This window comes from Telopea speciosissima, chromosome 8 (assembly GCF_018873765.1).
Source record: "Telopea speciosissima isolate NSW1024214 ecotype Mountain lineage chromosome 8, Tspe_v1, whole genome shotgun sequence".
Taxonomy (NCBI): Eukaryota; Viridiplantae; Streptophyta; class Magnoliopsida; order Proteales; family Proteaceae; genus Telopea; species Telopea speciosissima.
In genome coordinates, this window is record NC_057923.1 from 53,142,773 (window position 1) to 53,157,263 (window position 14,491).

The following is a 14,491-nucleotide window of genomic DNA, read 5'->3' on the forward strand; positions in this document are numbered from 1 at the left end:
TCAAAATTAACAAAAAATTGGGAGAAAAAGTATATCTAAAAGTATATCTATCTATATATATCTCTATCTATCTCTCTATCTCTCTATCTTTCTATCTCTCTATCACTATTTACTGCACACCCTGAATTCCGAACCACCGGAATTTGTGATCAAAGCGTACAAATACGCTCCTGCAATACCGCCAAGATCACAGATGCAGTATTTAATCTAACTCTTCCACATCGCATAAGACACAAATGATCAGGAGAGAATATAATATATAATTAAATCAGAGTAACGGAAGCTAAATGATATTATAATAACATAACGGTCAATGTTTATCCCTGCTCAATAAACCGCCACAAACATACTCAAAACCATGATGACATCCCATCAGGACTTATGTATTACATAGTGTATAAATAATACATTCTTCATGACGGGATCAAAATAATGAAGTAGTTAGTATCAAAAGGTAATATCCAAAAGTAATATCCAAAAGAGACCATCGGCCCAATGTCTCAAGAAGCTACTCTCCTAAGTAGCAAGTCTCACAGTAGCAGTCTGGTCCATGCTCCCCTTTCTCAGGGGCCCACCAGTCCTCGCCACTGCCGTCCTCAGGGGCCATAGGCTCCGAGCCGATTGGCTCCACCAAATCTGCATCATCATCTAAAAAGAAGTTTTCACGAGGGGTGAGCTCCACTGAGTCCAATGAGTAAATCAAATCATGCAAAGGGTTACAATATGCATGGATGATAACGTTATGATGCATGGAGCAATAATTACATGTGCACCTAACTCTAACCTCTAAGTCATGTATAGTACTACTGCAAAGCCCTAGGTAGCATCCCCGGCCCTCCATCTCTCTCACGCGGATGGCCTTCCGACGATGTCAAACCCGAGTTACGTAGGGAGCCTACCGGTCCCGGTCCTCGATCGGACTCGCCGGTCCCAGCACCTCAATCGGTACACACTGGTTTACCCAACAAACCCCCAAAGTTAATCCCACTGCCACGGTTCCGGTCCTCGCGTCGGAATCGCCGCTCCCAGCACCTCAATCAGAACACACTGGTGTCCCCGTGGGGGATTATCCAACACGTAAACCCCTGTTGGCAAGGGTCGTAGTACGGGGTACGATATCAACCTAACCAACGACATCTAGTACCTAGAAAAGGTGAGTATGTACACGTGTAAGCCAGGGGCCGAGTCCATAGTCCCTCCGCCGGGCTCACTATCATCACGCTCCCCCCAGCTTTACATGCACACATACAATCACAATACAGTTATCGATCCCAAGCCCGGCACACACTACGGTACTTGGATCCCATCACGCTCACACATTCCATCATCATTAACCATTCTCACATTTCAATATAACGTCACATAATGTTATCCATCTCAACGCACACACCATATGCTCTCATGCCAATGTCATATCGCAATCGAAGAATTTAAAGTAAAATGCACCCTAGCTATACATGTAATTTGTAAGCATTTCAATCAACACATGGTCCATCAACCAACCATGCTCAATAACCATTCATACATGTAAATAAAGGTAAATCACAACCATGAAGCATAACACATTTTCAAACATAGGTTCGGGTATCCGATTTCCTCACCTTGAGTTTTGGTTTGATTGAGTCGTGGGTGATCCGGCATGCTAGAATGTGAGTCGAACCCCGTGTTTGGGTGCCCTAGATGCACAAAAAGACACACAAGAGGCTACTACTAAGGTTTCCAAAAGGATAGGAATCAATAGGAGTTCAGAAAGGTTAATATTGCAAAAAGGTAGAAGCAATTTCTGAAAACGGTAGAAAGGTTTTGGGGTTGCTTCTACCGTTTTCATTCTACCTTTTTTAGGCAGAGAGAAAAAGGTAGAAAGGCAGACCTGAAAAAGGTAGAAGGGTACCTGGGTTGCTTCTACCGTTTTCATTCTACCTTTTTTAGGCAGAGAGAAAAAGGTAGAAAGGCAGACCTGAAAAAGGTAGAAGGGTACCTGGGTTGCTTCTACCGTTTTCATTCTACCTTTTTTAGGCAGAGAGAAAAAGGTAGAAAGGCAGACCTGAAAAAGGTAGAAGGGCACTTGGGTTGCTTCTACCGTTTTCAGCCGACTGCATCTACCTTTTTACAGAAAAGACCTACATTGAAATATTTTGCTTGGGCTTTGGTTTCATGGCTTAAATGGGTATATCCTAGGGTTATACCATACTATTATGGTTAGAGTTATCACCCAAATCTAGGATTTTAGGTCTCCTAAACAAGAGGGTTTATAAATCCAAGCTTACACATGAGATGGGTTATAGATTTAAAATCAATGAACCCTAGCTTATGTATTCTTGAGCTAGAGTTGACATTGATGGCTTAGGTCACCAAATGGGGAGGATGGAAGCCTTTACTTACCACATCAAGGAGGTTTTAGTACCTTCCATTAATGGTTCCTCCAATAGGTTGGTGAAGCCATTAATGGTAGGACACCACCCAAAATCTAAGGATGGAGAGGTTAAATGGAGATGAGAGAAGTAATGGTGGTTAGGTGAGGGACTTACCAAATGGAGATGGTGAGGGAGTGAATCCTCCTCCCTTCCTCTCCTTCTTTTCCCCCAAATCAATTTAGGTTTAGAATAAGATGAGAATAGTGGTTATGGTGTTATCTATCCCAAAAGGTCCCTAGGGCCTGTTTGGCTGGATGTTGGTCCTTAGGCCTAAATGCTCTAGGGCCTGTTTGGTTGGACACCAAATCTTAGTTTCAAGTTCAAGTTATTGGGCCTCAACTTTATGAGGCCCACAGTCCTTCTCTATCTATAAATTAAAGGGGTGCTATACACCCAAGCCCAATCATCTATGCTTAAAATGGAGTATAAGAATAATGACTTACTCCCAGTCATCGTAAAGCGGTACATTGAATCGGGCCGGGCCCCGCGGGTCCGCCTGCGGAGGGTACGCCAAGAACACTCCCTTGTTTACAAACTTCCCCCTATCTTTGTCGATGAACCTATCCTCGACGACCTCCCCCGTCTCAAAATTAATGATCTTATGGGACGGTTTGAGAATCATTGCCCATAGTTGCCTGGAGTACCCCACCGCCAATTCTACACAAGTTTAACCAGACCGGTTAGACCGGGCTTTGAATCGGGGTTTGGGCACGGATTTAACATTCCCCCCACCTTATAAGAATTTCGTCCATGAAATTGAGACATACCTGGCATGTCAAACAAGTGGGAATGCTTTGCTCGAACTTCGCTTTCGCGCTCCCATGATGCTTCCTTTTCAGAGTGGTTCTTCCATTATTGTGGAGATTGTGTTCGTTCCTCTCAAGAATCTTCACAGGTTCTTCCACATAGGTCAGGTCCTTAGAAAGCTCAGGTGGTTCATGAGTTAAGACATGGGTCGGATCCGGAATGTACTTCCGTAACATCGATACATGGAACACATCATGAACACCCGCCAATGTTGGAGGTAGGGCCAGTCTATATGCCACAGCCCCGATCCTTGCTAGGATCTCATATGGTCCAATGTATCTAGGACTCAACTTTCCTTTCTTGCCAAACCGCAACACCCCTTTTATCGGTGATACTCGAAGGAATACCTTATCACCCACGTTAAACTCGAGGTCCTTGCGCTTCAAATCCGCATAACTTTTCTGTCTCGATTGTGCTGCCTTGATTCGGGCTCTAATCAAGTCTACCTTCTCACATGTAGCCTGTATCAACTCGGGTCCCAATATCCTTCGCTCACCCACTTCATCCCAGTACAATGGTGTCCGACACTTTCTACCATACTGTGCCTCGAACGGTGCTATACCGATAGTAGCCTGATAACTGTTGTTGTAAGCAAACTCGATGAGTGATATATGTTCATCCCAGCTACCATTCATATCAATGGCACAAGCTCTAAGCATATCTTCCAGCGTCTGTATAGTCCTTTCTGATTGACCATCGGTCTGTGGATGGAAGGCCGTACTAAAATTCAGTAAGGTCCCCATAGCCTGCTAGAAACCACCCCAAAACCTTGATGTGAATCTGGGATCATGATCCAAAATAATGCTCACTGGGACTCCGTGCAAGCGAACAACATTGTCCATGTACAATTTTGCTAACTTGTCTATAGGATAGGTCACTTTTATCAGAATAAAGTGTGCGGTCTTGGTGAGCCGATCCACAATCACCCAAATGGCATCAACCCCCTTTGCAGTTCGGGGCAAACCTATGACGAAGTCCATGGTGATGTGTTCCCATTTCCATTCTGGAATTGGAAGTGATTGCAAAAGCCTATAAGGTCGATGTCTCTCCGCCTTGACCTTCTGGCAGGTGAGACACTTCGACACAAACGTTGCCACATCAGCTTTCATCCCTATCCACCAAAAGTGTAACTTCAAATCTTTGTACATCTTGGTGTTGCCAGGGTGTACAGAGTATAGAGAGCAATGGGCTTCATTTAAAATCTCTTTCCTCAACTGATCATCATTAGGTATACACAGCCTACCTCTGAACCGAAGTGTACCATCCTCGGATAAGGTAAAATCCGATTCCTCCTGCATCTCTCCCTGAATGCCATCTATCAGCTTCTGTAGTTCTGCATCGGCGGGTTGAGCTTCCTTGATTCTCTCCACCAATGAGGATTGTACTGATAAGGCGGCAAGTGACAGAATAGTGCCATCAATTAATAGTTCCAACTCCATCCTTCTGGCTTTCTCTATAAGCCGATCATTGACTGTCAACGCCGCCAGGGAGCAGGTTTGTGATTTCCTACTAAGTGCATCAGCTACCACGTTTGCCTTGCCTGAATGGTACTGGATCGTACAATCATAGTCTTTCATCAGTTCCAACCACCTCCTCTGTCTCATATTCAACTCCTTCTGAGTGAAGAAGTACTTCAAGCTCTTGTGGTCGCTAAAAATTTCACTCTTCTTGCCATACAAGTAGTGGCGCCATATTTTCAAAGCAAATACTACCGCTGCCAACTCCAAGTCATGAGTGGGGTAGTTCTTCTCGTAGTCCTTCAGTTGCCTAGATGCATAGGCAACCACCTTACCATGTTGCATCAAGACACATCCAAGCCCTAATTGAGACGCATCACTATAGACAGTCATGCCACTAGTACCTGATGGGAGTGTCAAAACTGGGGCACTGACCAGCCTCTTCTTCAGTTCTTGGAAGCTCTCCTCACACGCCTCTGACCATTCATATTTCACCCCCTTTCGAGTCAGCCTAGTCATCGGTGCCGATATGCGAGAGAAATTCTCAATGAATCTCCTATAATACCCGGCCAATCCAAGGAAACTTTGAATCTCTCCCACATTCTTCGGTGATTCCCAATCCAGTACCGCCCGGACCTTCCCCGGGTCCACTTCTATACCCTTCTCAGAGACGATGTGACCTAGGAATGCAACCTGGTGTAGCCAAAATTCACACTTGCTAAATTTGGCATACAATTGCTTCTCTCTAAGCCTCTGCAAAACTAGCCTGAGGTGAATGGCATGCTCTTCCCCACTCTTGGAGTAAATCAAGATGTCATCAATGAACACGATGACAAACTTATCAAGCACATCTTGGAAGACTCTATTCATTAACTCCATGAATGCAGCTGGGGCATTTGTCAACCCAAAAGACATAACTAGGAATTCATAGTGTCCATACCTAGACCGAAAAGCAGTCTTGTTGATGTCACTATCCCTGATCTTGAGTTGGTGATAACCAGATCTCAAATCAATTTTAGAAAAGACCTTCGCCCCTTGTAGCTGATCAAAAAGGTCATCTATCCTTGGTAGTGGATACCGGTTCTTGATGGTTAGCTTATTAAGCTCCCGGTAATCGATGCACATCCGCATACTACCGTCCTTTTTCTTAACAAAAAGGACCGGTGCTCCCCATGGAGACACGCTAGGCCAGATGAAACCCTTCTTTAACAGATCCTGTAACTGAGTTTGCAACTCCTTTAACTCCGTAGGGGCCATCCTATATGGTGCCTTGGACACCGGTGCCGCACCCAAAACCAGGTCAATCATGAATTCTGTTTCCCGATCTGGGGGTAATTCTGTCAGATCATCTGGGAAGACATCAGGGTATTCGTTCACCACATCAATTTCAGTCAAAGGTTTGACCGTGGCTTCCAAGTCCATAACTGAAGCAAGGTAACCCTGACAGCCCGAATCCATCAACCTCCGCGCTTGGAGGGTTGAAATCACTAACTTCTTTTGTTTCTTCTGGTCTCCTACAAATGTAAACTTCTTCCCCTTCTCTGGTTTGAAAACAATCTGTTTCTTGGCACACACTACATTTGCTTGGTAGTCTGCCAACCAATCCATTCCAAAGATGACATCGAAGTTAGTCATGTCAAGCTCGATGAGGCGTGCCGTTGTCTTCCTACCACATACTTCCACCATATAGGGCTCATAAACTAAATCTAGCTGTACTACACTGCCTGTAGGTGTACTAACTGACAACCCTTATGTCAGATCTTTTGGGTCGATGCACATCTTCTTGGCAAAAGTGGGGGATACAAACGAGAGGGATGCCCCAGAGTCAAATAATACATGGGCAGGGGAATTAGCAATAGATAAAGTACCTGACACACAATTCAAATTAATTCATGATATGCATGCATGAAACTAGTAATGCAAGCATAAAAGTTTGAATAAGTTGGGTATTAAACCTGTCACCACTCCTGGTGCGCTCTCTGCCTCAGAGTTGGTAATTGCGAACACTTGCCTAGGCACTCTGTTGCCTAGGTGAGGCTGAAAGGCACGGCTGACTGGGCGGGGTGGAGGTGGCCGTGAAGATGTAGTCTGAGGCACATTGGCTCTCCTCTGGGGGCAGTTTCTAGAAATGTGCCCGTACTGCTGACAGGCGAAGCATCGAATGGGGATTGCAGTCTGTGAAGCAGCAGAAGACTGGGTCGTGCGCTGGGGCGCCTCAGATCTCCTAAACTGGAATGGTGCGGGGTTGACATAGTAGGGCTTGTGAATTTTACTGGGCCCTTGGCTTCCCTAATATGACATGGGTCGCTTTCCGATACTAGACTGCATGTGGGAGGTATCTCTCTGTCGGTCCTCGACCGTCTTGGCCATCTGGACCACATCAGCGTACCTCTGAAGACTGTGAGTCACCACTATGGCCCCAATACTGTTCCTCAGGCCCCTCTCAAACCGGCTTGCCTTCCCTTGGTCGTTCCTAAGATGAGGAGGTGCGAAGTAGTGCAATTCCTCGTACTTTTGTTGGTACTCTATCACCGACTTTGATCCCTGAACGAGGGACATAAACTCAGCCTCTTTCTTCTCCCTAAAATTCTTGGGAAAATAATTCTCAAAGAACGCCACCTTGAATTGATCCCATGAAAGGTTCGGATAAATGGTCATGAGAGTCTCACGCTCGCATTTCCACCATGCTTCGGCTTCTCCCTCGAGTTGAAAACCAGCACAAGTTATCCTCTGTTCATCGGTGCATCCCAATAAATCAAATATTTTCTCCATCTGTTGCACCCACTTGGAGGGGAGGAGTAAGCCACTTGTGGCCCCGGCAAAATTCTTGGGCTTCAACTTCTGAAACCTCTCCACAATCGGTATCATGGGGTTTACCACGTGTGGGGCATAATACCCATGAGGGGGTGGAGTGTACACCTGAGGTGGTGGAGGTGTGTTTTGAGCCCATGGCACTTGGTCGGTCAATGGTGCTTGGAACCGGGCTCCAATTCAGGTCAAGAGTTGCTCTTGACGCAATTTCGATTGTGTAATCATGGTATCCATGTACTGCCGTTGTTCCGTGCGGAATTCTTTGAGAATGTCACTCACTAGGGTAGTGACCTCACGAACTGATAGCCCCGGCACTAAGGGAGGAGGAATAGACATGCCGGAACCCTCGACGGCATGCGGGTCGGGTCGAGGTGGGAGAGCCGGCTGGGGCGGTAAGTTGGCCGGATCTGTGCTCTCGATCGAATCTTACCCTAGATTGGCGGCAGCCTCAGAGTTGCTCCGAGTTAGAACCATCGCTAGGCCCTAGAGAAATCAATTGAGAATGGTTAGAATTATCACAATATAGGCATCAATTACGCATGAAATTTCATAAGAAGGAATCCAAAATTTCCAAAATGTCGACCATATTAATTCCTTCCCAATTCATGCGTCGTTAATAATGTACACCACATAATGAGGTTAACACATGAAAGAAGAGGGTACATAGGTCATTTTAGGGGCATAAGGTTGTCCAAGCAAGGGGAAGTGAGCCCCACATCACATGCAAGCAAAGCCCAATCAGGTTTCATTAAAAACATAAAACGGTAGAAGCAATTAGAACAAAACGGTAGAAGGGTTAACCACTGTTCCTACCGTTTTGCTGCTACTTTTTTCTGGCAGAGGCAAAAAGGTAGTAGGGGTATTGATGAAAACGGTAGATAGTATTTTTTTTCTGTTCCTACCTTTCTGCTTCTACCTTTTTCTGGCAGAGGCAAAAAGGTAGAAGGGGTTTCTTCTTCTTCTTCTCTTTTTTTTTTTTTTTTTTTCAATGGTAGAAAGGTTTCTACCTTTTTCTGGGCATGCTTTCTACCATAAAAAAAAAAAGTGTTTGCTGTTTTTTGTTTTTTTTTTAATTTTTATTTTTTATAAAGAGCCAAAGGCCTTCATTCTCATTATTTTCAACACCACCAAACCATGGAGGGAGTCTCCAGGCATCCAAAAGAGGGTTTTGATTCTTCCCCTTCAAGCATCCAAGACTCATCCATTGATTTCTCCTCTCAATCCCCATCGAGGTATGTCTTTGGGAAAAATTTATATGGTTTTCTTCTCCTTCTCCCCCCCTTTTTTTTTTTTTTAAAGTTATGACTAATCTCCTTGTTTTATCATTCTCCGTGATCCTATTTCCCATTTAAACCCCCCATACATAAGGTTATTCTATCAATTCCACATGGGCAGCATTTGCACACACATGAATCAGATTCATCCCTTGCCCAATTCGATTTCCCATTGTAGGTGTAGGGTCTGGGGTTTAAGTGAGATGCATCTAACGTTCTCCTATTTCTTGTCTTCTTCTTGTATTCCTTTCATGCCTATACATTCAATGTGATTGATGTTTTTTTTTTTTTTTTTTTTGCTTGTGGTAGGCTTGCAAAGATTTGTACAAGACTTTTCCCTTATTAATCTTCATATAACTTAGTTTACATTGTGCATACAAGGTGTCTGTGATAGTGCCTCAGTGACTTGTCCTGCATCACCCGTATGCATGATTACCACCATGGTTATACACCAATACATATGCCCTTGTTCAATTACAATCGCCCCGAAACGAAGTTCTTACACCCAATAACATTGGAGTGAGAAGCTAATAGGTGGAGTTGGTTAACTAATTGGAAATTTGGTGTCATGCTTTTGGTCCTTGAATTCCCCTCATTCCTTCTTTGCATAACCAAGCTCTTTGCAATCATGGTTGGGGTATGCATTTCCTTGTATCATTATTGTATATTTCTTTATCTATGATCCTAGGTTTATGCATATGTCCCTACCCTTGTTCGCAATCCTGCTGTATCCATCACTTTAATAGCTACCTATGTGCCCTATTACATTAAATTTTTTTTTTTTTTTTTTTTTTCCGGTGCCATTGTTGTGTTAGTCAATATAACATCCTTTGTATTCTTCAATTCCAACCCAGATGTGAATTAATGAAAGAACCCAAATTCTGCCCATCATTTCAAACCCAATTAGTTCTTCAGTCTTAAAATAGTTCTTCGTTTTAGGTGGTGGTGGCTTAAGTGTTTTGATTGATTTTTTTTATTTTTTTTTTTTATTTATATATATATATATATTTTTCAATTCTAGGGTTTTCTCCTGATGTCTTATGCTATGTAATGGATGAACTCTTTAGTTGGGTGCGGATTCTTCATGGGTTTGAGTGTCGTGACATTGCTTGAGTGAGTTGGGCAAAGTAATACATGACCATGTTAGGAGTGAGTTCTCTATACTTATTACGTATATGCTCCTTCCATGGTTTATATTTGTATATACCCCCCCCTTAACTCAAATTTTATTTATTTATTTAATTATTTATATATTTATTTATTTATTTTTTTGTTCTTATATCCTATCCTCTTTGATGTGTAGGTATCCAACATGCCTCTAAGGACAGCCGGTAGAGGTCGTGGCAGAGGAAGAGGTAGAGCACAAGAAGGAGGGAGAGGTAGGGGTAGAATTCCACCCCCACAGCCATACAACGAAGCTCTATTTCGGTCTTGGGAGCACGCGCATCGGATGGCTAACTGTGCAAACAAGACTGTGTTGAGTGAGAGGGATATCTACACAAGTCATCTGTCCTCATACAAGGTTCAGGAGAGGTTTGCCGCCCAAGGATGGACTTCTGTACTTGCATATCCTCACAGCGCATAGCCGGATCTTGTGCGATATTTCTATGCAAATCTCAGCTCGGAAGAGCGGAACGATGGAACATTGCGCATTCGTAGCAAGGTTAAGGGTAAGAATATTTCCTTCACCTCCGCGCAATTGGCTACTATTATCGGGGTCTCCAATGAAGGTGAGATGACTTACTACCCACCTGGGAGGGGAAGCGCGTTGCACCTTACTCGGGAAGAACACACTACCATTAGTAAGTCCTTGAGACAAGACAATAAAAATGGAAGTTTCAACTACTCCGTTTACCATCCCACTGCTAGGGTGTTTACTCGGTTAGTACAGGCAAACTTGTTGCCTACAGTACATCATCTCGATGAATCGGGGTTGATGACTTCCTTTGTGGCCTATTGCTTGCTTACTGGGCGTCGCCTTAATCTTACTAACGTGATCGTCCGGACCATGGCTTTCAAAGCTACTAGGCGAAACGAGAGATACCTTCCCTATGGGAGGTTACTCACGGCCATTTTTGAGCACTTTAGGGTGGAGTTCGACGTGGAAGATGTGTTGGAGGAGATACCAATGAGGTTTTGCAAGACTGCCATCCGTAGGATGAAATTGAGGGGAAGAGAAGGTAGCGGTGAGGATCCTGTGTATACTGGCGAGGGCTCGAGCGATAGTAGCGAAGAGGAGGATAATGAGGAGGGCAGTGGTGACGAGAGCAGCGAGAGAAGAGATGAGGTGGAAGGTGGGGATGAGGGAGCTGCGAGGTCGGTGGCGGGCGATCCTCAGGACACTCAGGAACAGGCTGGTACAGAGGTCCTTCCGCAGAGTGATCGACACTCTGGGGAGGGCAGTTACCACACTAGAGGGTCTATGCCTCAGACGAACCGCCGGAGTGGGTTACGTCCTCGCTCACAGTTTGTCGGCACTCATGATGCGGAGGCGACTTCTTCCAGGGCGGCTGAGCCCACGCTTGGGTTTCTTGCTGGTCAGATGACCGCTATCCAGGCCCAGTTGTCAGAGTTCGGGACTATGTACCACGACATCCATGCCCGTGTGGTCCACATGGAGCGTCGTACAAGACGTGCCGGTTCTCCCGATACGCCACCATTGCCAGCTCCACAGTGACGCGGACAGTAGTTCTAGACCCACTTCTTTTTGTTGCCTTTGGTCTTAGACCCTTCAAACAAGCAATGTAAAGTTTCTTAGTTTATAATGTAATTTCTTCTTTTCTCCATTTTGATTCCTGACTGTGAGTCTAGGTACCATCCAAGGCATAATATTATCTTGTTATTAGTACTTACAAACTTTTATTTAATCCTATCATGGAGTAAATCGGATTGGTCGGATCGCGAGTTAGCTTAAGGTAGAGCATCGTTGCTCTGATACCAGGTTATCACACCCTGAATTCTGAACCATCAGAATTTGTGACCAGAGCGTACAAATACGCTCCCATAATACCGCCAAGATCACAGATGCAGTATTTAAGCTAACTCTTCCACACCGCATAAGACACAAATGATCAGGAGAGAATATAATATATAATTAAATCAGAGTAACGGAAGCTAAATGATATTATAATAACATAACAGTCAATGTTTATCCCTGCTCAATAAACCGCCACAAACATACTCAAAACCATGATGACATCCCATCAGGACTTATGTATTACATAGTATATAAATAACACATTCTTCATGACAGGATCAAAATAATGAAGTAGTTAGTATCAAAAGGTAATATCCAAAAGTAATATCCAAAAGAGGCCATCGGCCCAATGTCTCAAGAAGCTACTCTCCTAAGTAGCAAGTCTCACAGTAGCAGTCTGGTCCATGCTCCCCTTCCTCAGGGGCCCACTAGTCCTCGCCACTGCCATCCTCAGGGGCCATAGGCTCCGAGCCGATTGGCTCCACCAAATCTGCATCATCATCTAAAAAGAAGTTTCCACGAGGGGTGAGCTCCACTGAGCCCAATGAGTAAATCAAATCATGCAAAGGGTTTCAATATGCATGGATGATAACGTTATGATGCATGGAGCAATAATTACATGTGCACCTAACTCTAACCTCTAAGTCATGTATAGTACTACTGCAACGCCCTAGGTAGCATCCCTGACCCTCCATCTCTCTCACGCGGATGGCCTTCCTACTACGTCAAACCCGAGTTGCGTAGGGAGCCTACCGGTCCCGGCCCTCGATCGGACTCGCCGGTCCCAGCACCTCAATCGGTACACACTGGTTTATCCAACAAACCCCCAAAGTTAATCCCACTACCACGGTTCCGGTCCTCGCGTCGGAATCGTCGCTCCCAGCACCTCAATCAGAACACACTGGTGTCCCCATGGGGGATTATCCAACACGTAAACCCCTGTTGGCAAGGGTCGTAGTATGGGGTACGATATCGACCTAACTAACGACATCTAGTACCTAGAAAAGGTGAGTATGTACACGTGTAAGCCAGGGGCCGATTCCATAGTCCCTTCGCCGGGCTCGCTATCATCACGGTCCCCCCAGCTTTACACGCACACATACAATCACAATACAGATATCGATCCCAAGCCCGGCACACACTACGGTACTTGGATCCCATCACGCTCACACATTCCATCATCATTAACCATTCTCACATTTCAATATAACGTCACATAATGTTATCCATCTCAACGCACACACCATATGCTCTCATGCCAATGTCATATCGCAATCGAAGAATTTAAAGTAAAATGCACCCTAGCTATACATGTAATATGTAAGCATTTCAATCAACACATTTCTTACAACACATGGTCCATCAACCAACCATGCTCAATAACCATTCATACATGTAAATAAAGGTAAATCACAACCATGAAGCATAACACATTTTCAAACATAGGTTCGGGTATCTGATTTCCTCACCTTGAGTTTTGGTTTGATCGAGTCGTGGGTGATCCGGCGTGCTAGAATGTGAGTCGACCCCTGTGTTTGGGTGCCCTAGATGCACAAAAAGACACACAAGAGGCTACTACTAAGGTTCCCAAAAGGATAGGAATCAATAGGAGTTCAGAAAGGTTAATATTTCAAAAAGGTAGAAGCAATTTCTGAAAACGGTAGAAAGGTTTTGGGGTTGCTTCTACCGTTTTCATTCTACCTTTTTAGGCAGAGAGAAAAAGGTAGAAAGACAGACTGAAAAGGTAGAAGAAGGCACGGTTGCTTCTACGTTTTCATTCTACCTTTTTTGCGAGAGAAAAGAAAAGGGCCTAAAAAGGTAGAAGGGTACACAGGTTGCTTCTACCGTTTTCATTCTACCTTTTTTAGGCAGAGAGAAAAAGGTAGAAGGGTACTTGGGTTGCTTCTACCGTTTTCAGCCAATTGCATCTACCTTTTTACAGAAAAGACCTACATTGAAATATTTTGCTTGGGCTTTGGTTTCATGGCTTAAATGGGTATATCCTAGGGTTATACCATACTATTATGGTTAGAGTTATCACCCAAATCTAGGGTTTTAGGTCTCCTAAACAAGAGGGTTTATAAATCCAAGCTTACACATGAGATGGGTTATAGATTTAAAATCAATGAACCCTAGCTTATGTATTCTTGAGCTAGAGTTGACATTGATGGCTTAGGTCACCAAATGGGGAGGATGGAAGCCTTTACTTACCACATCAAGGAGGTTTTAGTACCTTCCATTAATGGTTCCTCCAATAGGTTGGTGAAGCCATTAATGGTAGGACACCACCCAAAATCTAAGGATGGAGAGGTTAAATGGAGATGAGAGAAGTAATGGTGGTTAGGTGAGGGACTTACCAAATGGAGATGGTGAGGGAGTGAATCCTCCTCCCTTCCTCTCCTTCTTTCCCTTCTTTCTCTTCTTTTCTTCTTTTCCCCCAAATCAATTTAGGTTTAGAATGAGATGAGAATAGTGGTTTTGGTGTTATCTATCCCAAAAGGTCCCTAGGGCCTGTTTGGCTGGATGTTGGTCCTTAGGCCTAAATGCTCTAGGGTCTGTTTGGTTGGACACCAAATCTTAGTTTCAAGTTCAAGTTATTGGGCCTCAACTTTATGAGGCCCACAGGCCTTCTCTATCTATAAATTAAAGGGGTGCTATACACCCAAGCCCAATCATCTATGCTTAAAATGGAGTATAAGAATAATGACTTACTCCCAGTCGTCGTAAAGCGGTACATCGAATCGGGCCGGG